Source organism: Mustela nivalis, assembly GCF_964662115.1.
Source record: "Mustela nivalis genome assembly, chromosome: 7".
In the NCBI taxonomy this organism is placed as follows: domain Eukaryota; kingdom Metazoa; phylum Chordata; class Mammalia; order Carnivora; family Mustelidae; genus Mustela; species Mustela nivalis.
This window is the reverse complement of record NC_139026.1, coordinates 56183535-56206995: the sequence shown is the minus strand read 5'-3', so window position 1 is coordinate 56206995 and position 23461 is coordinate 56183535. Positions and strand designations below refer to the sequence as shown.

Here is a 23461-nt window from a genome sequence, read left to right as displayed (position 1 = left end):
CGCCCACCGGGGGCACTGTCTCGCTCCCCACACCCCTTCGCGGCCCTTCCTCTTTGCTGTGCCCCACTGCGGCCAGCAGGAGGCGCCACGGACTCGGGTTAAGGCTTTTCCCCCCTTCTTACCCCACAACCCCCCCCCCCGCCCCGGCACGTGACATGGGGAGCTGCCTCTGCCGGAGTCTTAGCAATAGGAGTGAGGGGGTGACGGGGTTTGGGGGTGGGGTGGGGTGGGGGGTGTGGAGAAAGAGGACGCGCACGCACACACACAACACCCTAGGAGCAGAAACATCTTCCCCAGCTTCGTGGGTTTCTCCTCCCACCCGAGCCAGTGTGTGAGAGGTAGGTGTGTGTGCGGGGGGGTGGGGGGCACGTTTTTGGGTGTGAGACCCAAATGCAGACCGGGCAACTTGTGATCTCCCGCCCAACCCCCGTCCCCGGTGATTAATACCCATTTTTCTTACTCTCCCCCTCCTCCCCCTCCTCGTCTTCCTCTCCCGCTGCCGCGCGGTTGACTTGCACAACGTGCCCCCGCCCGCTTCCCCTCCCCCGGCTCCGATCATCACCAACTGGAATCTGGGCTTCTGCCTCTCCACCCCCCCCCCCTTTTTTTTTTTTGGAGAAAGGAAGGCCCCCGCCCCCCCTTTTCAAAAACCACTTCCTTCGGCTTCTTCACCTCTAGGAAATCTCGGGGCTTTGCTCTTATCGAAAGTGCTCGTCAGGGTGATTTTTGATGACCACAGTCCAGAAGTGCTGGCGTCCGAATGCATTTTCTTTGGCTTCGCCACGAAGAGTCGTGAACTTCAAAACCCCGACACGGATTATCAATCCTGCTTTGCAGGAAAGGAAAACCCTCCATCCCCGGCCACCCGCCACCCGTCTCCGGAGATTCTGCAATCGCCCAGGCGCTCGGAGTCGGTACGTAAATACTCGCTTCGGAGTCTCCTGTCTCAGTGTTGGGGCTTGGGGGTGTCAGGGAGATAAAGGATCGAAGCGGTGGAACCGTTAACTAACCTGGTGTTGGGTGAAGCTCTTGAATCCAGCAGAACCCGGCACTTGCTAATTTGGACGTGGCTTAAAATATATATACATATATATATATATATTTTAGGGTGAAAGGGGACGGCTCTCTCTGGTCTCTTTTTGGGAGGGGTGTTAATCCCCTTACCGAACGGAGAGGTTGGGCGTCCGTGCCCCGGGCCGGAGCCACGCGCCGCGACCATCCGTCCAATCGACACGTTGCAGGTGAAGCCCCGTGCGCTGCACATCAGCGCGGCGGCGGCGTGAGTGTGCGCGGGGGTGAGTGTGCGCGGGGGGTGAGTGTGAGTGCGCGCGCGGGGGCGCGTGCGCGTCGGGGGCGTGTGTGTGTGTGTGTGCGCGCGTGTCAGTGTGCCCCTTCCAAGAAATGCCCAGTGTGCACCCAGTGCACAATCAGAACCCATTGAGCACAAGCCTGGGGTGGGAGGAGGCGCTGCCGCTGGAGGCGATGGGGAGAGCGAGACAGACATGTCAGCAGCAATGCAGATGGGGCTGGGGGCCGCACTTGCTGGCGAGTTAAGTGGGGATTGTGTTTCTGCGTGTGTGTGAGTGTGTGTTGCTCCCTGGTGCCGCTTCTCCCTCCCTTCCTCCTTCCTTACCGCTTCCCTCCTTCGCTCGCTCTCTCCCTCTCTCCTCTTCCATTCAGGTTGGCATTCCCACCTCTCATCCATGCCTGTCCCAGGAATGGTATAGCCAGACCTTTTCTGAATTATTTATAGACCGGTGCCAGCTGTTTTCAATTCCTCTCGTGTGCACTCTGTGGGAAATGCGGGGTTTCCTCCCCCTTTTCCTTAAAACGAATTGATATCTTTTTCGGAATGCATTTTTCTCACCCTCCGGGGACACTCAGATCGAACCCTGACCGCCTCTTTTTCCCCCTTAGGAAGGGGACGCTTTGGGAATGACCATGCTCCACGGAGGGACAGAGCCGGCCCCCAGCTTCTCTACACAGAGCCTCCTCCTCTAAAGCTCCAAAAAGCAAAAACCATAATTGCCAGAAGAATCATTTAAAAAATAGCCCAGCCACTAACCTCACATGCAAATGGAATAATTCCTCTGGATTCTGCATTGTGAGCTGCTCTCCATATCCTGAATTACCTTTGAATTCATTCTTTTTTTTTTCCTTTGAATTTGCATCTCTTCAAGACACAAGATTAAAACAAAATTCACGCTAAATTGGATTTTCAGTTACCTTCCTTTCATTTATCCTTCGTCTTTCTTATGTGGATATGCCAGCGAGAAGAGGAAACTGGACATTCCCAACATGCTCACTCCCTTAATCTGTCCGTCTAGAGGTTTGGCTTCTACAAACCAAGGTAGGGCAAATTCTGTTTTATTTTCGTCTCACCTGGGGTAGGGATTCCTTGTTTATCTCTCTCTTCTAATCCCTCAAGTGGAATTTTTGGAAGAAAAGGCGATAAGATAATAAAATTTTGTTTGGGGAAAAAAGGCTTTTTACAAAGGGGGAAATCTCCCATGTATGGCTTTGCTTTTCTCATCTAACAGGTTTTGGGTTTTGGGGAGGCAGTGGGGGTGGATGTATGGAGGGACGGAAGATGCTGGGTGACATAAGGGTCTGTGTATGTAGACATGCATGGGAGACCTGTGTGATTTTTGAGTTAAATAGCATTTTCTTCACCCAGGGCTACAGCTCTGATTTTTATGGGAATCTAGAAAAAAAATTTTTTTTCAGGCTAGCTTTATCCCCTTGCCACTTCCATGCCCGTCTCCTGTCTCTACCTTCCTAGCCTTTTTTTTTTTTTTTAATGCCCTTTTAAAAAAAATGAAAATAGTGATTATTGTGGTTGTTGCCCTGAAGTCCACTTGCTGTCTAAAGCATTGACACGGGGCCCAGAGATCCCGGGAGGCCTACTGCAGAGGGAAAGGTCTAGGTGGGGAATCTGGCTGGTCTAGCAACACCTGGAATTGAAGGATGCTGCAGTTTAAAAGGACTTCAGTCTTAAGCTTGCAAAGAAGGAATTCTGTCAATATTCTTTTAATTGATATTTTTTTCCCGGTGCTATTATTTTTGAGCTGTAAATTTCTCCTTCTGTCTACACATCTATTTATACCCACACATCCTCCAAGCAAACTGTTACTTCCACACTCTTGCAAAATGGCTATCTTGCAGAGTTCTAAAATGCTGTGCATGAGGAAGGGGTGCAGAATTCGACACGTGAGTCTTTGTGTTAGACAAAGAGATGTGCCGTTTGCATGTGTTCGTCTCTTACCTTAAAATGAGAATGAAGACTTTAACCCTCCCCCCCCATTAATTTTTACAGTATGTGAAATGTGGCTAGGCAGTATGTTTTTTATGTACTTGGAATAGCAGGAGAAACGGAAAAGACTTAGCTAATGACTCTTCAGCTAGGCACTCATGCAAGGCAAGACAACTCCTGAGGCCGTCAGACCATCCACAGGCTGGAGGGCCGTGATGGTGAGCTGGTGTGCTCTTTTCCTTGGTCCCCTGACCGTCCACCCCCAAACTCTGAGGGTGCCCAGATGCAGAAATCAGGTTGAGATAATGATCTTCAAAATCCTGTAGCAGAATCATGGACATCAGTAGTCTTTCTGAAAGTATTTTCCCCTCGAATCTTTTTTCTCTGGCATTTTAATGACTATACTTAGGAACAATCCAAAATACTAAAGGGATTGGGGGAAGGAGAAGATCCTTGTCCTTCAACATCAGACCAGAAGATAGTTCTTCATTGTCCAGAAGGGATGGATATCATCCACATTCACTACTCCCCTCCCCCCAGGCAGGTTTCCTTCTTTTGAGTGTTTAACTGGTAATCTGTGCCCATCTGTACTGTCAGCAGAATGGGAGGGTGGGATCCCGCTTTGAACCATGTTCTCACCATGTCTACAAATAGCTGAGGTTATCTGGTGTGTGCTCACCTTACAGACACCTGAGCTGGTTCTCCATCTGCTTCTACTCCTTCAAGTGGGAGGATGTATTCTTAATTTTCCTTCAAAATAGAACAGAGGTATGGGTGAGAACAGCAACTCCATGTGCGGTGGTTTCCTACATACAGATGAGCAAGGTGAGGTGGGTGTCCCTAGGGCGTAGGCCCCTTTTCTCTCTCCTGGTGTCTGCAACGGTGCGCTACAGGCACTAGACCCTTCCTCGTGTTGGTTGGCATCCAGGTTGACAGCAGGCCTTTCGACAGAGTCTCAGCCACAGTCTCCTAAAATGCTAATGGGATTAAGCCAGGTTCTAGACCATCCTTACTTGGCCCTAAAGCTAGACAAAGGGGAAGAGGTTAAAAGGGGAGGGTGCTGAGGAAGAAGATGACTGGGTGGTAGGAAAGGTACAAAGAGAGGGGGAGCCATTCCAACTGTTGTTGGCTCATTAGGATTCAAGGTGGAATCACCACAGGTGGTCTGTACCTTTACCACAACCAAAGCCATTTTGGAGCCCTGAGGAGACAGGTGTGTTGCGTGCCTGTGAGCAATCTTAGCAAGGCTGTCTCTGGGCCACTGTTTTCTCTCTCTTTATTTTTCCCCTCATGGCACAAAGAGCTGACTGGATTCTATTTTGTCTTCTCTCCTTCTGCCCTCCCCCGTACAGTGTGGGTTACCTGAGGAAGAAATGTGCCTATTGGGGGGAGGAAGAGCAAATTTAATTTCAGCCGAGGAGCCTCTGTGATGCACAATTAAGAAAAAACAAAACAACCAAAACTAATGGGAAATAAAGACTTCTCAGGCAAGCCTGGCTAAGGAGTTTAGATTGGTGATTTGAAAGGAAGCAGAACAACATGGTTGCCTTCTGTCCCTGTGTGTTTCAAGTGTAGCAAAGCAGGACGGGTCTGGGATCACAGAGCCATGTGGCCACCCAGAGATACCTGTTCACATGCAAGGAGAGGAGCAGGGTGTGCCCCTCCGTTGTCTCACTTCTCAGCATTGGTTCCATTCCTAGGAAGGATATCTGTCTCAAGAGTCTTGCTTTGCTACTGCCTGTGTGTTGTTTCTGGCAGGGATAGATGCAGAGAAAGCAAAGAAGTAACGAGGCAAAATTAAGGGAAAGGAGGAGGACCAACACATTCTCTAGTCACTACTTTCCACACCAAGTGCCTTTCTTGTAGGTTGAATGCGAAGAAGAGCGCCTCCTTCTGGTGAAGGGGTTAACGGCAGGTAGCTGGATTTTGTATTGCTCTTCATCTCTGGAAGAATGGCTTCAGAACCTGGATCCTCTTCTTTGACCTTCAAGCACATGTACTAGCCTGTGCAAGGAGGGGCAGTGGGGCACCTGGGCGGCGAAAACACGGACTGAACTTGGTTGAGGGGATGAGTGGCGCTGGACAGGGAGAAACGGGACTGAGCTGATTCAGCCCTTGACCACACCACCATTGCGTGTAAAACATTCTCCCATCTCCTCCATGAAATGAGGTGAATCCAGGATGCAGGGCTTTGCTCCCCTATTTTCTTGTTCAACAGTACGAAGATGAAGGTGACATGTCCACTATGGTAACAAGTTAAAGCAAAAATGTCATGAATATTTATGGAATAGGATATAATGGGCAGGGGAAAGGACAGGTTGTATGTGAAAAAGTCATAGCAAAATAAATAAATAAATAAATAAAAAAATAAATAAAAATCAGCCTATAGAAGCCAGGGGCAGGAGGGAAGTCAGGGTGGAGCTCACCATTCTAAAGGTTGGCAAACTGTTGTTCTGAGCGATAGCCTTTTCTCCTTAATAAGGAGGGCGGGAGCTGACAAAGTCTCTCATCTCATGTAACTTGTTGGGGTCAGGAGTGATTATACTGGCAAGTGAGGTTCCTTTTCCCCACTGCCATTCTCCAGCCTCCTTAGAAATTCTAGAAATTTCTTCCTTTCAGTAAATTACATTTTCAGTTTCTGCTAGTGTGCATGCAATCAGATATGTGTGTCGTCTCTATAAATAAATATAGATCAAAAAGAGTTACTGGTCTAATGAATTGTTCACATTTATTAAAGTGCATCCCCTCTTTGAAACCACAGAAGCAGTCTCCAGGGAGAGTAGATTAGTGGTTGAATTGATATGATCTTTCAGAAGGATGCCGAAGCTAGCAGAACCCAAGGCAGTCGGGATGAGGGAGGGGGCATAGCTCTGAGGAGGTGGGCTTTTGGGGGTGTGCCTATGGCTGTTAATGGTCTGTCTGTGGCCCTTACACCAGATCCATTGTGTGGATGTGCTTGTGGAGTTTTGTGAACTCGGAGAGGTGTGTTCGGGAACCTTTGGTTGGTTCGTTGATGTTCTCCATCTACCTTGTTTCTGTCTTTGCACTTCCAGTGTTTGCAGATGAGGTTGGCAGAGAAGGTTGGCACGGTGCATATGTTGGCCCTCTGCTAAAGTCCTGTGTGACTGCCCTGAGCAGAATGGCTGCTTTGCCTTCTGGGTCTCACAGGGCTGGTTCATGATCATTACCATACTTTGATCCTAATTTTGTTTTTATGCTCTGTTAGCCTAAGAAGTTTGTGAGCTCGAGGACAGAGAGAGATATTTATCCATCCTGAAATCATTTGTTCTGAACACAGTGCCTGGCACATGACAGACACTTGAGAAAGATATTAGGTGAGAGGAGAGAGGAAGGGAAATATTAATTAGCAAATAAGGCTCTCTGTTGTTGGTTCGGGTGGGCATGGGAAGGGTTTGAAGTTACCATGTCCGGTGAGATTAAGAAGGTCAGAGCTTCATGACGGTTCAGAACGCGTTTACTCTGACCTTCTCATTTGATAGGTGAAGGAACTGAAATCCAGGGACGTGAGGTGATTGGCTTAGGTCGTGCCGCTCCTCGGTGGTCATGCTTCATGTCCCGCACCGCCAAACGAGACGCCAAGGTTATCTGTGGATGTCAGATGGCTACCTCAGCATTCGTCAAACTTTCTCGTCTGTGGGAATCACCTGGGGATCTTGTTAAACATCGACACTCTGATTCACTCTGGGGTGGGGCCTACGATTCTGCATTCCACACACTCTCCAGGGATGCCGCTGCTGTGGGCCTGGGTCTACAATATTCCTGAATTTTCTGTCATGGTTCACGTGGGCAGCTCCACAGATGTGTTCTACTTTTGTAACTTTCAGAATTGCTGCTTTTTTTTTTCCCCCAAACAGAAAAGATCCAAGAGGAGCCTGTGTGTTTCATTTCACCCACGTCCCCTCTTCTGAGTGTCTCCCACCATGTGTGGCTTTTTGCCTCTTCTTTTATCCTCTGTGTGTTCTTATTCTGGCCCTTTTTGTCCTCGATTCTTCTCTTTCTCTTTATATTCTTCTTCCCTAGATAGAGTTTATGTATTTATTAGTGTCTCTTAGTCTCTTCTCTTTCACGCTGTCTTCTTTTAACTTCATTTTTGTGTCTTTTGCTCCACGTCATTCAACAAACGTTTGTTAGGAACCTGTATTATCGAACATGGTGTCACAACAAAGAAGTAGCTCTGGTTTGTTCCTTCCAGTAGCTCATACTTGAATGGGGGAGACATGCGTAAAGAGATTATTATCTGCTTAGGTAAGCTCTATGAGGAGGGACGCCTGGAAGAAAGAGGTGGGCTTCACGGAGGGGTTGACAGTTAAATTCTGTCTTTAAGAATAATTAGGATTGTAGAAGGGGAGAATTGTCAGTTTAGGAGGATGGAGAGCAGATGGAGAGGCAAATTGGTATAAAAGGGCAAGCCTTCTGCTTTTCCTCATGTCCCTTAACCTGGGGAGGAGAGAAAACAGAAATGTGCTGGTTCTTGGATTAGGAATTTTGGGTTCCAAATGAGGAGGCCCGAGAATAAAGTCAGGGTCTTCTGAAAAAGATAAGGCAGAGGCTCTCATTTCTGCTTTAGTGATTCTACAGTTAATGAATCCCACTCCTGTTTATTAGGCTCACCTTTGGAATGAGCAAATGATACAATTTTACTCTTAGACCACTGGATTGCAACTAACTTTGTTGATGGCCATTATAAAGAAAGGGACAGCTGTTCCTTGGTTTGTGGCCAAGGAGAGAGCTGGATCCTAGCCCAGGCCAGGCTACTCGAAATGAAGGACCAGCCTAGCCCCATGTGTTTCCAACTAGTGAGCCTGAAAGTTGCCATGCTATTCATACCCCCGCCGCTGTCTTGAATGGCAGAAGGAAGCGATGGAAGATAAGGGGCTCAGTTATTCCCAGGGAATTCACAGAATGCTTTTTGGTAGCCTTTTTAGCTGACCTGGTGTTTTGGAAGCCTTCTTCCAAATGTCTTAGTGTAGAGCAGATGGAAAGACACCTCTAGCATTTGACTGAACCGTAGGACGGGTGCCTCAGGGAGGATGGGTTTGACACGTGTGGTCCTCTGAATTTTATTTGCACCTTTTTCTGCTGCCCACCCCTCTACCCTTTCACCCCACCCAAGGTGCACCCGTTTTCTGTGTACTGGGGTTTGTATTCCTTCATTAGCGAAAGGATCCTAGGCTCCCCCTGTAGACTTTTTAAGGAGAGTATTCTGAGTCTGAAGGTATCTGGATGAGCCAGACTCAGCCCTGGCTGATTTGAGGGACATTTGTTCCCAGGTACCCTGAGGGGCGGGGCCGTGGAGGCACAGTGACAAGGCTGCGCAAGGAGAGGGACCGGGAGAGGGGACAGGCCGCCCCGAGGGATCGGCAGGCGTGGAAGGAAACAGAAGTACAGGCTTTGACCCTGCTTGGAGTCCGGCTCTACAGGGAGGGGAGCATTTGGAGAAGAGAGCTTCCTAGATTAGGATAATTTAAGGTTTGGACTAATTAACTCACTCGACTCCTAAAAACCAGGCTGTGCTTCACACACGCCCTCCTCCATGTCTTTGTTCCCAGCCTCGAGAAGACGGTGAAGTTCCTTCTTGAGAAAGAAATGTCAAGTTTCCATTTCTCATTAATCTTTAGATAGAGCCTATCAGGGTTTCAGCTGGTTTGAATTTCTGAGGAAATCAGATCTCATTTCTTTGTGAGAGGTGGGACTTCAGAACAACGGTGGGATAAAGCGTGGCATTGTTCGGATGGGGGGAAGAGAGGCGTCGAAGAGACTGGAAGCTGAGGTGATGGCTTTTATCCTCTACTCCAAGCTAATTGGACTCCGTGAAAATGTGTAGACATTGCGAAGCAATCCCCCCACTTTCTAGGGACCTCACTGTGTTTACTCAGCTGCCATGGTGGCTGGTGTCTTTGGGTTAGAAGCTACTGTGTTCCATGTGTGTCCCAACGTGCACACACCCCATGTACCCATACACGCTAGGCTTGCACGTGTGTTGGTATATTTACATAGTGTCTTACCCACCGAATAGCAACAGTAAAAAATAATCTGAAATGCATTAAATGTGTCTGCGGAGCTTAGGTACAGTCATATGTGTGTGTGTGTGTGCGTCTAACATGCGATAATAAGAGTATTAATGCTCTGAGGTACCTTGAAGATGATCTGTCCTCCACAACCCCCATTTTAAAGCTGTGCAAATAGCTCCAAGGTGTAAAGAAGACACACACCTGGGGCAGAGCCGTATCCCCTGACTTCCTTTCCAGTGCTTTCCCATTCATCGCCCTGCCCCTCAAGTCCCTTCGGAATGCATGTCTCTTCTGTTAGCTGGCGGTGGGCATTTGCTCATCCATGTATCTTCAGAGCCCAGGGTTCTCCTTGGGGTGTCTTCAACAGTGTTAGGGATTTCCAGGGTGTCTGGGGGCTGCCTGAATGATAACGGACGTAGTGGTGGCCTTGAGGGTCAGAAGCTTCTTTCTTTTTCCATGAATGATATTTCACAGTGTGCGAGCCATTGCCTCGGGGCCTCGATTTTCTCATTTCTGAATCAGTGGGACAGGCTATGCAGGCCTCCCGAATCCCAGCTCAATAACAGAATCACCTGGAGAGCTCGCACAGACATAAACAGAAGCAGCTCAACAACAACAACACAAGCAAAACAGTGATGTCCATGCCCAGGCCAGACCCCACACTGTGAAATTAACATCTCTCAACAGGGGATCCAGGCAGGGGTCATTTAAAAATATTCCCCAGGGGATTCTCCCGTGTGGTCATGGCTGAGAACCACCTGGCAAGTTGATTGACGAGGCACCTGTTCTCTCTAAACATCACGCCATCCTAGTGCTTTAACCTCCAGAGGGAGACCCCATCGCCAACAAGCAGATGCATGCCTGGTGGAGGGTCGCTGAGCTGGAGGGAGAAGAAGGGGCTGGTCCACGAGGGGGCTTAGTGTGCAGAGTACACACAAGGGGTGCGGCCTGGCGTGGAATTAAGTAAGACCAGGGCTGTATTTATTCCTGAGCTCTCTCACCCTCCACGGAGGCCTGGTTGCAAAGTTAGGAAAGTTAGGGAGCTGCTTTCCCTGACACCCTTGAAACAGGTGTGGCTGTGAACTGGGGCGAATGGCCCTGGGTTCTGCAAACCTCCTTCGTTCCTCTTAGTCCTTATTGAGGACGCCCCGTTTCTTGTTTCAGGGAGAAAGCCTCATTGCACTCCTTTCTGACACTGCCAGTGTGGGAAAACTATTAATAAATGGGGCTGGGTAAGCAGACCCTGATTGACTGGTGAGGGGTGTGAATGGTACAATTATCTTAGTGCTGGTTGGAATTCGCTAGCCGCGTCACCCTCCCTCTCAGTGCCTGAAGTAGAATATTAAAGGCACAAAGAGGAGGAAGAGGGTAGGAGGCATTGAGCTTCGTTCTTCTCTGACTGTAACTTTAATCACTGCTTATTAGGCTTAGCTGGGTTAATAGTTTTCTCGCATCCTTCCTTTTGGGCTCCCTCCCTGCCCGTTTTAAAATAAATGTGAGCCTAAATGTAGAGGTAAGAAAAGAACAGATTTACAGATCTGTGTTCCTTTAAAAGAGACAGACCCGAGGAGAGTGAAAACACTAGTTCTTTTTTGGACATCTGTAAATAGTGGTTGGAAATGCAAGAGAAAGGTCATGAGTGTGGTTTGGACTCTCATTGGTGTTTGGTGGGATATGCAGAGGTGGGGGGCATTAAATATTTAGTAGGAGAAACCCAAGAAGTATACTCACTGATCTGAATTTTTAGATAAATATTAGTTAACCCTGTGGACGGAAAACATCCCAATCACTGAGATACTGCAGCCGGTCCCCTTTTGTGTTTCTTATGCAGATCAGCGTTATCAGTGAGTTTTGGGGTGCAGGGGACCAGAGTTGATATCTTCAGCATGCATGGCTCTCCTTTTTATCACCTCGTCAGAAATTCCAGAATTGTTTCCGGGCTTAAAGGGGGAAAGGGAAGAATTTCAGTCTGTATCTGGTTCTTTTTTATGTCTGTTTCCTGGTTTTTCCTGCAGCTCCCATAGGAAGGACTACAGAAGAAATCCTGCCCTGGCCAACTATCCAAATATGGGTGCTCAGATACGGAAGGTCTTTCTTGGGTCAGAGAATATTGGTCCCTTGGATATTTGAAGAAAAAGTACTGAATGGGTTTTCTTAGAGCCTGCATACGGAAGAGAAATCACTTTTGTTTGTTGATGAATTTGTCATTTTTCTATGAGAACAAGATTCATGCTTTATGTCACTTTATGTCCTCAGTGCTTAGCAGAATGCTCTCCGCACTTGGGCAGTGCTCAGAAAATGCTGGTTGTCGATAAAGATGATGATGAAAATGAATGTGCATTGAGGATGAAGTTGACATATTTATACCTTTTATGTTTCCATTTCCTTGCCATCCAAGCACGTCTCGATGCTTTGGGTGAATTCTACTGAATTTGAATGGATGAGAGTATCTTTTATGCTAGCTGTAGGCTAGGCTGACAGAATGAAAATATACCCATTTCTTAGTGTCTCCCCTCTTTGGTCTTTATTTTACATTGTGTTCAAAGAGGGTGTTTCTTCAAAAAGCTCTGACTCGTCCCTAGTTATATTTTCCCCCTTTCCTTCCAATTCCGTGTCAATAACTGTCCATTCCTCCAGTCTGTCCCAAAGGCTCTCTCACCCATGAGGTCTTGCTTCATCTTCCCAACTTGAAATAAGCTCTCCCAAGTTGTTGGCTCACATCCTATTTTTATTTTCCCTTTGCTTGTAGCCGTTTTCTTATGCTGGCTTTTGGGGCAGATCCCTTGAGGGCCTTTTCATCTCTATCCCCCAAACACCTTCACTGTACTGGGCTTTCTGGAACGAATAGGATCATGGTTGTTCACCTTCTCCACCTCTCCTTTCTATTCTGCACTATTTGCAAAGGTGCTTTGATTTCAACATAAAATTCAAGGTTGTCTCTGAAGTGTATGAATGATCTTTCAGTTGCTGTGGCGAGGAACCTAGTTTATTGATAAATCTACATTCGTGCAACTGAGACAGAGGTGGGGGAAAGGGGTGAGAAGGTCCTGGGATGAGATAGTCAGAATCCGTAGACCATTTTAGAGATAAACAGTGGAAGGAAAATGTTAAGAGTTATTGTCGTCGGTCCAAACATAATAGTAATCCAAAAGGCGTTGTCTTGCCTTTGCTTAAGACAATATTCTGTTGAACTTGGGCCTGGAATTGGCAATAGATGTTTGTGGTGTGCCCATGATAGCCTGGGTTATGTTAACATACGTTATCACATTTTTTTAAAAAAGATTTTATTTATTTATTTGACAGACAGAGATTACAAGTAGGCAGAGAGGCAGTCAGAGAGAGGAGGAAGCCTGCTCCCCACTGAGCAGAGAGCCCGATGTGGGGCTCGATCCCAGGACCCTGGGATCATGAAACGAGCTGAAGGCAGAGGCTTTAACCCACTGAGCCACCCAGGTGCCCTTATTATCACATTTAATCCTTACCACAGGCTGATGTTATTTTGTTTCTTGGGTGAACAGAGTGAGAATTAAAGAATTCAAGGTCACACAGCTGTGAGCTGCAAACCAGGCTTCCAACTACGTCCTTGATTGTAACTCTTTGCTCTTTATTTTGTTTATTTTTTTTTAAAGATTTTTATTCATTTATTTGAGAGAGACACACAAGTTGGGGGTGGGGGGCGGAGGGGGAGAGGGAGAAGCAGGCTCCCTGCTCAGCAAGGAGCCCAATGCGGGTCTTGATCCCAGGACCCCGGGATCATGACCTGAGCTGAAGGCAGACGCGTAACCAACTGAGACACCCAGGCACCCCACCCCTTGATCTTTAAATTATAAGGAGCCGCCTCTATTCAAAAGAACGTCGAGGGTTTATGTTGTATGTAGAGGAACCTGTAAGTAGCACGTACGTTGAAGCCTCAGCTGAGGTGATTTCTCGATCATGTCTCTTTGCATCTTGCTTTTGGCAAAAAGCAAAGTGGTTTTCAAATGAAAAATATGGAACCCTACAAAATAGCCAGGCTCTAGACCTTACTTTAATTCAGTAAGGTGAGGGATTCGTGGCAGTGGCAAACAGCATCTCTTCCATTTCACATGACGATTAAGGCTGGGACAACATCTTCTGAGCCCAGTTCTATCCATCTTTACATACACACCACCACCAAACTTGAACTCTTCTCCCTTTAAGAGGAAACAGTCCTTTCCTACTCATTTGGTTGTGGACCTTACGAAGAATGCTCATTTTCTGGTGCCCATTTCTTTCTCAGGCACTTGACTTCTACTTTGGGTGGAAACAAATGGCTAGAGTAAGAGAATGGCAGTCAAGAATATGGCTTTGCTGTTAGGGTTTGGTTATTAACAGGAATCATTATTGCTCTGTGGGTAAGACTCCCCCTTATTCCAAAACAAATATGAGGGAGCTAGTTTTGTTTCAAATATTTGGATTAACTTTTGACTCAGAGGGCAGTTTATATATAAACATATAATACGAAGGTTAAATTCTGTGTCTTTATTTTTCTAGCCAAGGCAGGACAGCCTCTCTTGGCACCACAAAGAGTTCTCGTACCTTAGCCCTACCACATGCATGTTTTTACACTGCTTTCCAGTGACTCCAAGTACAGTGGTATTGAGGAAGGAATAGTGTGGCCCTTGGGCCAGGAAACCAGACCCGTTCTCACCCTTGGCTCCGTTCTGTGTGATTTGGGCAGATTCATAACCCTGCTGAGTTTACTTCCTCATCTGCAAAATGACGTCTTCATGAGGGACAGTTATTACCTTGTGGGTCAGATGAGGAAACATCAAGAATCCTCTTAAACTACAAGTTTAATCTACGCACCTACAATGTTGTTATCCCTATCCATCCTGCCCGCAATAACAGCCTACAGTGGCCTTTTGTGCAGTGCACCTGCTCCCGGTGGGCAAGGGAAGAGGAAGTATTTGTTGGAGAAGATAGGCAAGTGGGGGTCAAGTCACCAGTATTCCCAGTGCAGAGCAGTTCCAAGGTGTGTTGTGACCTGTGGTTGTTAGTCTTTTTGGTCCATGTCTCCACAGGTTCTCTGCCACCGTATTTGTCTAGAAAACGAGAGAAAAACTTGTCAAAAAGGGGAGCAAGAGGACTCTTTCTAGCTTTAATGTATAGAACTTTTTTTTTTTCCGGGCATATCTTTTATCTTTACATGACCGAAGAAGAGTAGCTAGCGATGGAGATGGTGACACAAGCTAAGGAAAGCTTAGCCACGAAAGGCCCTTGTACCCTCAGGCCTTTGCTCCTGCCTCTCACTGTGTCGGCAGTGCCCTCCGCAGCTTCTGTCCCTGGCTTCAGTCCTGTTTCGCCTTCAAGAGGCAGCTCGGGGATCCTCTGCTCCAGGTCTTTCTGGCCCCCCAGGCCGGGGGCACTGCTGTCTTCGTGCACCCATAGATCCCCAGTTTGAGATGATGCCCTCTGCATGTCTGTCCCACCCCCCCTTTGCCTCCTCTGGTGTGAATTTCTAAAGGGCAGAAACAGCCTCCCCTCCCTGCCCTATGTGTGCCTAGCAGAGTGTTGGCCCCTCGTGGACGTGTAATAACCAGCTGCTTACATGGCACGAGGGCCTACAGGCTCTGTGCTCTGTGCTTTCCATGCATTTGTGAATTTAGCAGTTACAACTACCCTCGAAGGTAGGCATAATTATTACTTACATTTTATGCATGAGGATTCTAAGGCATGGAGAAGTTAAGACTTGCTTAGCTCGAGTGGCAGAGCCAGGATTTGAACCCAGCTGGCTGGCTTGAGCTCACATTCTTCAGCTTTATGCTCTATAGCTTTATAGTAAGTTTTTATGGTTGCTCTGAATGATCAGAGACTTAGAGGAAACATATTGTGTGTCTGGTTTTACATAATGACGACAGTAGAAAGAAGAGCAGACAGGGCACAGTGGGACTTGAAGAGTGGTTAGGACTTGGATCTGTAGGAATATTTGTGGACCTCATTCTCTTGATGGGCTAATTAATAAAATACTATAAAATATTAATATATATATTAAAAAATAACCAGGTCTTCCAGAAACCCATGGAAATCTGGTTAGTATAGTTATTGTTGAGTTTTGTGCTTCTGACCTGCTTGCTGTTTCCTTTTGGTTTCTTCCATTTTCCTGGCTGCTTGTTCCTCCAGGAGCATGTTAAGGGTGCTGGGTTCCGTGTACTCCTCCACCCATTCTTACTGCAGCCCAGTATGGTGATGGGTGTAGGAAAACAGTGACCAAGACCAAGAACTCACGAGTCAGACAGTCAGGGTTTCTGTTGTTGCCGCTGTTAGTTTCGTGGGCGAATGTCTTCAGTTCTCTCTATGCCCAGATTCTTTATCATAAGATGAGTTGTTAATCATTCTGGATTTTCAGTTACTGGGAGAGTTAAGCGAGTTGTTTCATTTTGAACAGTACTTGTTACAGAGTAAGCATTCTGTAAGTGGTCCCTGGTCCCAACCAAGTCAGAGCCAGTTCAGGTGACAAGGGTGTAATGTAGGTGGCGGTTGTGTCTGAATTAGAGGCTTCCAGGTCAAGACTGGCATTGACTTCTTTGAGTATCTCATCAAATCATAACAGGCAAGAGAAGAATATAGGGCCATGAGCTGACATGTTTCTAGAATGTTGAGAGGACATGACTTCTTAGTGCAAAAAAATGCAGAAGGTACCCATGGATGGGAACCAATTAATCAAGGATTTGAGGATTGAAATGAGCTCTGGGCAAAGTGACCATGAACTGATCAAACATCGGACAAAAGGAAAAGCTATAAGGAAGTATGCAAACAAATGTAAATTTTGAGAAAGAAAGGAATGGTTTCAATGAAAGAAGGTAACAGAGGCAAAGACAAACCAGTGTGGATGTAATAATGAGAATCATTTGCATTTCGAGTGCTTTATGGTTTTCTAAGGGCTTTCCCATATGTCTTTCTTCACGACACATGTCTTTCTTCACGACATGTTTTTCTGGTCTTCCCAAGAAGCCACTAGGAAGAATCCTGGGCAGAAAGTCTCATCTCCATTTTACAGATGAAGAAATAGAGGTGTGAAGTACTCTAGCAATTGTCCAAAATTGCACTGTAGGGAAGAAAAAGAGGTGGAACTCAGCTTCAGCTTTTCTGAATCCCAAATCCCTTCCATCTCTGCCTCCACCTTGAGAGAGCCGGAGGGAGCAGCTTGTTATTGTGGTTGAGAAGCTCGAAGGAAGTCTAATTGGATAAACAGAATTTATTCTAAGAAGAAAAAAAAAATGACTTTCATGGGCAGGTGAAGATGTTTAGAAATTGTAAAAGTTGTGAAACCTATTATACATACTATACAAAATGTATATATAAAAGATAAAAGGGTTTGGAACATGAGAATTATTATTTCACTTCTTTATATTTTTCTTTATGTTCTAAGATTTCTACAATACAGCACATTATTTTCATATTCAGAAAAGATGAGTTAGGAAACAAAGGCAAGAACTTTAATTATATCAGGAATTAGATAGAAGGAAGTAGGGAAAAGTCATCTGCATACCGGCAGGGGTTGCATTCTTACATTCTTAGAATAGGGAACTGGTTACTAATACAGTCACACATGTGTGTGTGTGTGTGTATAATCTGGATTCTGTCATGGGTTAGGGAATCTAAAACCCAGTGAAAATTGGAGAGGATTTTATTTCTTAATTTTTAATTTTTATTTATTTTATTTATTATTTTTTTGAGAAGGAGAGTGCATGTACACACATAAGCAGGGGACAGGGGCAGACAGAGAGAGAGAGAGAATCTTAAGCTGTCTCCACCCCCCGTGGGCAGCCCATCGTGGGCTTGATCTCACAACCTTGAGATTATGACCTGACCTGAAATCAAGAGTGGGACACTTAACTGACTGAACCACCCAAGTGCTCCTTTATTATATACTGTAATTTAAATTCAAGTTAGTTAACATATAGTGTAGTACTGCTTTCAGGAGTAGAATTTAGTGATTCACTACTTACATATAACACCCAGTGCTCATCACAACAAGTGCCCTCCATAATGTACCCCACCCCATCCACTCAGCATTTTGTTCTCTGTAGTTAAGATTCTCTTATGCTTTACCTCCCTCTCTCTCTTTTTTTAACCTTATTTTATTTTTCCTTCCCTTCCCCTGTGTTCATCTGTTTCTTCAATTTCATATGAGTGAAATCATGTGGTATTTGTCTTTCCCTGACTGACTTATTTCACTTAGTACAATACCCTCTAATTTTATCCACGTTGTTGCAAATGGCAAGATTACATTCTTTTTGATGGCTCTGTAATATTCCGTTGTATATGTACACCACATCTTCTTTATCCATTTATCTGTTGATGGATATCTGGGCTCTTTCCATAGTTTGGCTATTGTGGACATTGCTGCTATGAACATTGGGGTGCACATGCCCCTTTGAATCAGCTTTTTTTTTTTTTTTTTTTGCATCTTTTGGATAAATACCTAGTAGTGCAATTGCTGAATCATAGGGTAGTTATTTTTAACTTTTTGAGGAACCTCCATATTGTTTTCTGGAGTAGCTGCATTAGCTTGCATTCCTACCAACAGGGCAAGAGGGTTCCCACTTCTCCGCATCCTTGCCAACAGCTATTGTTTCCTGAGTTGTTAATTTTAGCCATTCTGACCTGTGTGAGGTAGTATCTCATTGTGGTATTGATTGGGATTTCCCTGATGCTGAGTAATGTTGAGCATTTTTTCATGTGTTTGTTGGCCATTTGTAGGTCTCCTTTGTAAAAGGCCATTTGTATGTCTTCTTCTTTCAAAACACCAGTTAAGAGTGTAATAAATAACCTCAGGTCTTGATGGCGCATTCTAAAATGCCTCCAACCTAAGACCACTGGAGGGCCAGAGGCTGACCTTTGAGAAAATCACAGAGGCCTGGAAAGATACCTGAGGGCCAGTTTATAACCTTAAAAAAAGAAGAGATGATGTCTGGAAATTATAAGTGTTCGATTGGAAAAAATATCAAACATAATAGTAATCAAAACCTTGAGGAGACCAGGGCACAGTAACTATCCAAATGGTTTTTGAAAGAACAAATCCTTTGGGGTCTGTGGTTTTATGAGGAGGACAGGCTTGGAAGGCTGTAAGAAACTGACTTAGGTAATTAAGAGAAAGAAATAGCAATGAAAGTTTTAGATCCGACTTCCCCTGAGAGTCTGTCTTTTAAACAGGAAATACTGGGTAGGCTAAGTAGTAGGTGCTCAAAGTGGAGCCCCATGGAGAATGGCTGCCCATACAGGTGACGCCATAGGCCCGTGGCTTGTTCACAGCTGGGGGGCCCTTGGGTTGAGGTGGGGAGCGTGAAGTGCCGTGCCTGCCTTCCACATCCGAACGGAAGAGGGGCTGTGCTCCTGGCTGAGGGGCGAGCTGGTGTTGTGTCAGGGTTGGCTTCCCAGCTGTCAGAACAACCCGCCATGCTACCGGGCTGTATCTCTGCCTCCCCTCCCGCGGCCCATCGGCATGCTGCGTGTGATCAGCAATGCCCAAAATGTCCACTCCGGATCCTCTTTTCAGAAAAACCCACCTTGATGGAAACAGTCCCAGTATTCCACACAAAGTGTGAGGGCGTTGAGGACCCCCGAGGCCCATCCATGGGTGCCAGCTTCAGAACCCTTGCTCTAGATCGCGTGTCCTTGGGCCCGCCCTGGCAGCTGTTCCTCTAGTTATTTGTCTCTGGAAGGTGGGGACCTCGGGGAAGAATTTTCCTTGGGAGCCCCACTCCTTTGTTCTGCCAGGATTAACCAGCCTCGTGAAGTTATTTCCAGAATGTTTATGAGGCCTTGGGCTAAGTGCAGGGCTCCGGGCTCTTTTTTTTTTTTCCCCTGTGGAATCAGGCATAATGCCTGGCCTCTAAGAGCTGACAGACCAGAAACTGAGATTTGGGCAGAGCTAGCTGGAGAAGGAGGCAGAACTGAAGTGTCTTTAACATGGTCTATACCAAGTGAGGTAGGAGCGCTGGCCATCTGGCCATCTGGCTTAGACTTGAGTGAGCCAGTGTGGGCACTTGGGAGCTGGGCTGAAGTGCTCTGGAAGGAATGTAATTCAGATGAGACAGACGTAAAGCAACAGTAACTTCATGACTCTACCTACTGCAACAGCCTTCTCCTCATCTACCCCAACCGCCTCCTGACTCTTGTCGAAGGCCCTGAGAACAGATTCTAGCCAGAGACGAATTTTCCTTTGGGACACCAGAGTGACGACGACTTGATTTCTTCTAGAATCCCCCTCACCTCCCAATGGAGTTGAGATTCAGTGGAGATAACATTTTTAGATTTCCTTCTTGCCTTCTCACGATTGGAGCCTTGTTTCTTGTTTTCTCCCTTTTCAGGACACCTCAGGTAACAGTGTCCTCAGCATCTCTAAGCTGGTACTGCTATGACTTTTCAGCCAAGGCAGACCTAGGTTTTGAATAATGTAAGTCTAGAGGAAGACTGAAACACCGTGACCACTGCTCAGAGAAGCAGCCCACGGGACTCCAGAGCCAGATCTTTGATGTTAAAGCGACTTCAGTTCAGAATCTCAAATTTGCCACTTGCCACCAGGTGATCTTGGATGAGGCACTTTGTATTTTGGCCCTCAGCTTCCCTCTCCTGTAAAATCCAAGTTATATGAAGGTTGGGTGCGGCAAGGTGTATATAAATGAATATATTTTTAAGATTTTTTATTTATTTAATTGACAGAGATCGTAAGTCGGCAGAGAGGCAGGCAGAGAGACAGAGAGGAGGAAGCAGGCTCCTTGCTGAGCAGAGAGCCCAATGTGGGACTCGATCCCAGGACCCTGAGATCATGATCCGAGCCAAAGGCAGAGACTTAAGCCACTGAGCCGCCCAGATGCCCTGCGGCAAGGTGTATAATGTGTCCGGAACTTAGCTCTCTCACCTCTCCCAGCTCCCAAGTGAGCGGGGCTGGGAGTTTGCAGGAGGGCGGGAGAAAGAAAGAATAATGGTCCTTGCTGGCCTTTCCCATCTTCTGTTTCTCTCACACAAATATCTATCCCAGTTTCTCAGCAGTCCTCCGCTATGGCTCTAGTGTAAAGAGAAGAAGAAATACAGAAGCCAAATGTGTTCCTTTCTGCTTACGAGGGGGACAGAGTGAAGCATATGGAATCCAGTGGCCCAGGCAATGGGGAGTGTTTTGAAATAGGTCTTGAAAATTAAGTTATGTCTAGTGGGTACAATCTGGGGAGACCTGAGGGCTGAGATCCTTGAGTTATTAGAGACAATGGTAGTTGCGAGGAGAGAGGGAGAGAGAGAAAAAAAGAGAGGTCGACCAAAGGAAAGAGAGGAAAGCCTCACATCCAAGACCTGAACTTCCTTGGCTTTTTCTCCACTTTGTGTGTGGAGGAGGAAAAAGACCGGGAGGGGAGAAATCGAAGAGGAAAGGTGGAAAGCAAGGGGGTGTAGAGGAAGACGGGCCCAGGCGGGGGTTTCCACTTCCCCGCCAGCGGGGACGGGTCTAGTGTAGAGTGCTTGTCTCCCCGTGGTCCCCAGAGAGAAGTGGTCCCCGCTGCCCTGGCCACCTTCCCACCCTGGCCAATGAGGGAGTCGGCAGCAGCTTTGGCACGCTTCCGGAGGAGAGTCAGAGAGCGACAGCTGCTCTGCCACCCTGGGAAGTTCTGTCTGGACTCCGGGGAGTGTTCATGACCTCTTCGTGGAGGTCAGCCAGCCCGTCTGCCCGCCAGCCCCTCCGCAGGCTCTGCTGGGCGTTCCAGGCTCTGGGATGATCCAGCAGGCTGCAGAGCAGATCTGTGCCCTGGGTAACTCACTCCGCATACATTTCTTTGTCTTACTCCTGCCTCTGAATGGTGGCAGACAGACATTTTGGGAAGGAATTAAGCCTCACTGAGTTTACAGAATGTCAAGCGTTCAAACGGCAAATAGACACCAATTTTGAATTTTTCTTAGTTTGAGGTGATTTGTGTCGTGGTGCCTCCCAGGAGCATCGGCAGTTCAGGGAGACTCACCCACAAAATGAACGCGGTTTGCGGAAACCAGAGTTTCGTAACCGCAGGCTGGTGGGCTATTACTGGTTTCGGCGAAACCCTTTTGTTTCTGGGAGGAAGAGGGACGGTGTCTGTTCAAAGCTCTGGGTCCTGGTCTCCCCTTGGTATCGATCGGAATTGGGTGGGAACGAGGTGGGGTGTGCAGGCGAGAAGAGCCTCCCTTTGCTCCTGCCTCGTTCCTCGGTGCAGTTGGGCTCTAGCCCAGATGCAGCTGGAGGACGGAGCTGCTGCCAAGTAAAGCTGTGCTCCCTGCTGCTTGCTGTGTGCAAGAGCCAGCTTAGTGCACGTGTGTGCGTGTGCATGCGTGCATGTGTGTGTCTGTGTGCATGTGTGTAAGAGAGGGACCCCCAGAGAACATGAGAATATGAATGAGCTGTGATTCCTTCACAGGGTACGAGAAACTTTAGAGAGCATTCGCAAGGGCACTGATCCTGATTTGCTACCCGGGCACCAGTATATTTGAAATGATGCCCAGGCGCTTCTAATGTACAGCCAGGCTTGAGAATTGCCCTTGCAGACCTTCTGCCCTAGTTCACCCACACCTGCTCCTTTGTCTCGTGTGTGTATGGTTAGGCTTCACCTCCAACAGTGAAGTGCTCGCAGCGTTCACTCTAAGGGAGCAAGCTGGTCCCGATTTCCTGAAATTCCTGGCTGTTCTTGTCTACCAGTCCAATGGACCTGTGTTTCTAGAAGACATGGTAGATTGACTAAGTAAGTGTTCTTAACCTTGTAATTTTATGCACACAGCTCCTCATGCTGTGGAAATCACTGTTCTTAGATTTTTCATTGTAAGTGGGTTGTTGAGATTGCCCAGAGGGAAAGAACTTTCTCTAATTTTCATAAAACAAGTGTTTATTTAGCTACTCAGTTAAAATAGTCAACACTTTCGCTCTTTATTCCATTTTCTGCTCTATTTCAAAATAGGCACTAAAGAGTGTGTATGTTGGATTCGTGCGTTCTTGCCCTTTTCCGCTGAACCTCGGCCACTTACCGGCTCCGAGGATCCACCATGTCATCTCCGCAGCACCTCCATTCGGATCTCAGGAACATTCCTCCCCTAACTTGCAGTGTGTCTTTCCTACCCAGTCCCCTGAACACCTGGGTTCATCCTCCTTGTGACCTTCAGGCTTTGCTTCCTCTATTTCACCTGAATCACGGACCCTTGACTGTCCATGTGGAATTGCTTGTCGCTTCCTTCCCTCCCCGTTCTGCCACTTTGTGTCTCATCACACTCTAATTTCACCACTCCAGAGCCGTTCACCTGTGTCATACCTGCTTTTGCTGTCTTGTCACTCATGCTATTGAGGGTGGTTGGAGACAGTCCCTGAGGTGAGGTCACCTGGCCTGCTTCAGAGTCCTTCCATCTAGAGCTCCACTGTCACCAAAAGATGGGGTGTCTAGCCTTTGCTTACGAGCCCCAGAATGACACGCTCACCCAGTTCTTAGACATCACCTTCCTGAGCATCTTCTCCGCACTCCTGCTTAGTGGATCGCCGCATCTCACGTGGCTGAGAAAAACCGCATTCCCTGTTATCGATGTCCATAATCATTCTCTTTTTGATGTAAGAGTTTACGCTTATCTTTTGTGTCCTGGAAACTCAGGAGGTGCCCTTCGCTGCATCTTTGGCAACTTGGATGTCCTTTGTTTCTGACGTGGTTCATGTGGTGTCATTTGGAGGTCTCTCGTCATGATCGGGTCATGAAACTCTGTCTTCCCACTGATCCTTTATTGCTGCTTCCAGTGTGGCTGCCTTAACAACCTTTATCTGTTCAAAATAAAATTCCATTTTTTTCCCCAACCTAACTTATCTTTCTAGGTCCCTGTTTCTTGGCTGAGAGCTAGAGTTCTCCCAGAGCCTCGGTCCTGGTCCTGCAGGGATCTTGTATCTCTCCCTCAGACCCTCTCCCCAGACCTGACGGATGCTGTGGAATCTGCTTTGCATGGGACTCCTTTCCACAGAAAGGCAGTAGAGCCTTGTGGTAAGAATCACGGACCTTGGAGCCAAACTGCCTGATGTCGGTTCCTAGTGGTGGGACCTTTGAAAAATCACATACCTCTCTGACTCTTGGTTTCCTCATTTATATAATGGAGATAATAATTGCACAGCTGTTTCACAATGTTGTTTTGAGGTTTAAATAAATTAATTGCTGTGAAACACTTAGAATAG

The 23461-nt window shown here is 46.9% G+C and overlaps 1 protein-coding gene across 3 annotated transcripts in view; it reads left to right on the top strand.

Annotated features, from left to right (window-relative positions):
* Window positions 1–249: 249 nt before the first annotated feature.
* The window catches only part of GRIN2B (glutamate ionotropic receptor NMDA type subunit 2B), a gene marked incomplete at its 3' end in the record, with an annotated part of 404946 nt that continues 381734 nt past the window's right edge, over window positions 250–23461 (top strand). For 2 of the 3 annotated variants that reach the window (XM_082739496.1, XM_082739498.1), the window contains exons 1-3: window positions 250–338; window positions 679–914; window positions 1918–2350. Of the gene's footprint in view, window positions 339–678; window positions 915–1868; window positions 2351–23461 lie in introns of those variants that run through there. The other variant, XM_082739497.1, reaches the window with a different exon arrangement.